The sequence below is a fragment of the Suricata suricatta genome, chromosome 5, assembly GCF_006229205.1.
Source record: "Suricata suricatta isolate VVHF042 chromosome 5, meerkat_22Aug2017_6uvM2_HiC, whole genome shotgun sequence".
Taxonomy (NCBI): Eukaryota; Metazoa; Chordata; class Mammalia; order Carnivora; family Herpestidae; genus Suricata; species Suricata suricatta.
In genome coordinates, this window is record NC_043704.1 from 12,885,662 (window position 1) to 12,888,483 (window position 2,822).

The following is a 2,822-nucleotide window of genomic DNA, read 5'->3' on the forward strand; positions in this document are numbered from 1 at the left end:
GGTTCATTTTCAGTATTCAATAGTCTCTCAAGTTTTGTGTCCCTCTCTCTCCCCAACTCTCTTTCCCTCTTCCCTTCCCCCTGGTCCTCCATTAGGTTTCTCCTGTCCTCCTGTTAGACCTATGAGTGCAAACATATGGTATCTGTCCTCTGCCTGACTTCTTTCACTTAGCATGACACCCTCAAGGTCCATCCACATTCGTCCAAATGGCCAGATGTCATTCTTTCTCATTGCCATGGAATGATCCATTGTATATATATACCACGTCTTCTTGATCCATTCATCAGGTGATGGGCATTTTGGCTCTTTCCATATTTTGGCTATTGTTGACATTTCTGTTATGAACATTGGGGTACATGTGCTCCTATGCATCAGCACTTCATCTCGCTTGGGTAAATCCCTAGCAGTGCTATTGCTGGGTCATAGGAGAGGTCTATGGATAGTTTTCTGAGGAACCTCCACACTGTTTTCCATAGAGGCTGCACCAGTTTACATTGTCACCAACAGTGTAGGAGGGTGCCCGTCTCTCCACACTCTCGCCAGCATCTATATTCTCTTGGTTTGTTAATTTTAGCCACTCTCACTGGCGTGAGGTGATATCTTAGTGTGATTTTGATTTGTGTTTCCCTGATGATGAGTGATGTTGAGCACTGTTTCATGTGCCTGTAGGCCATCTGGATGTCCTCTTCGGAGAAGTGTCTGTTCATGTTTTCTGCTCATTTCTTCACTGGGTTATTTGTTTTTGGGGTGTGGAGTTTGGGGAGTTCCTTGTAGATTTTGGATACTAGCCCTTTATCTGATATGTCATTTGCAAGCATCATTTCCCATTCAGTCGGTTGCCTGTTAGTTTTCTCAGTTGTTTCCTTGGCAGTGCAGACACTTTTGATCTTGATGACCCAAGAGTTCAGTTTTGCTTTCATTTCCATTGCCTTTGGGGATGTATCGAGTAGGAAATTGCTGTGGTTGAGGTCAAGGAGGTTGTTTCCTACTTTCTCCTCGAGGGTTTTGATGGTTTCCTGTCTCACATTCAGGTCCTTCACCCATTTTGAGTTGATTTTTGTGTATGGTGTGAGAAAGTGGTCTAGTTTCATTCTTCTGCATGTGGCTGTCCAGTTCTCCCAGAACCACCTGCTAAAGAGGCAGTCTTTTTTCCATGGGACACGCTTTCCTGCTTTGTCAAAAACTTGTCAAAAATGAATTGGCCATCCATTTGTGGGCCCAGTTCTGGGTTCTCTATTCTTTTCCATTGGTCTATGTGTCTGTTTTTGTGCCAATACCATACTGTCTTGATCATGACAGCTTTGTAGTAGAGACTAAATTCTTGGATTGTGATGCTTCCCGTTTTGGTTTTCTTCTTCAATATAATTTTGGCTATTCGGTGTCTTTTGTGATTCCATACAAATTTGAGAATAGTTTTTTCTAGCTATGAGAAGAATGTTTGTGCAATTTTGATGGGAATTGCACTGATGTGTAGATTGCTTTGGGTAGGAATGACATTTTCACAATGTTTATTCTTCTGATCTATGAACAGGGAATGCTTTTCCATGTCTTGGTGTCCTCTTCAATCTCTTTCAGAAGTTTTCTATAGTTTTCATCATATAGGTCTTTTACATCCTTGGTTAGGTTACTCCTAGGTATTTGATGGTTTTTCGTGCAAAGGTGAATGGGATTAGTTTCTGAGTTTTCTTTCCGCTGCTTCATATTTGGTGTATAGGAATGCAACTGATTTCTGTACATCGATTTTGTACCCTGCAACTTTACTGAATTCATTGATCAGTTCTAGAAGGCTTCTGATGGAGTCTGCTGGTTTTCAATGTGGAGTATCACGTCATCTGTGAAACGGGAAAGTTTGACTTCTTAGCCAATCCTTTTGTTGTCTGATTACTGATGCTAGCCCTTGCAGCACTATGATAAACAACAGTGGCGAGAGTGGAAACTTTTCTCATGTTCCTGCTCTCAGGGGGAATGCTCTCATTTTTTCCCCACTGAGAATGATCTTAGCTGTGGGCTTTTCATAAACTGCTTTTAAAATGTTTAGGTAAGTTCCTTCTATTCCGACTTTCTCAAGTGCTTTTTTTTTTTTTTTTAAGAACAGTTGCTGATTTTGTCAAATGCTTTTTCTGCATCTATCGACAGGATCATATGGTTTTTATCCTTTCTTTGTTAATGTCATGGATCACACTGATGGATTTGCAAATATTGAATCAGCCCTGTAACCCAGGAATGACTCCCACTTGATCATGATGGATAATTTTTTTAATATGCTGTTGAATTCGACTTGCCAGTATCTTGTTGAGTATTTTTGCATCTGTATTCATGAAGGATATTGGTCTGTAGTTCTCTTTTTGTGTTTGGTCTCTCCCTGGTTTGGGTATCAAGGTGATGCTGGCTTCGTAGAATGAGTTGGAAGTTTTCCTTCTATTTCTCTTTTTTGGAATAGTTTGGAAAGAATGGGTATTAGCTCTGCTTTAAATGTCTGGTAGGGTTCCCCTGGGAAGCCATCTGGCCCTGGGCTCTTACTCGTTGGGAAATTTTTTTTTCTCTCCATAATATTTTATTGTCAAATTGTTTTCCATACAACACCCAGTGCTCTTCCCCTCAAGTGCCCTCCACCATCACCACCACCTCTTTTCTCCCCTCCCCCTTCCCCCTCAACCCTCAGTTCATTCTCAGCATTCAATAGTCTCTCAAGTTCTGCATCCCTCTCTCTCCCCAACTCTCTCTCTCTCTCTCTCTCCTCCATTTCCCCTGGTTCTCCATTAGGTCTCTCTTGTTTTCCTGCTAGACCTATGAGTGCAAACATATGGTTTCTGTCCTTCTCT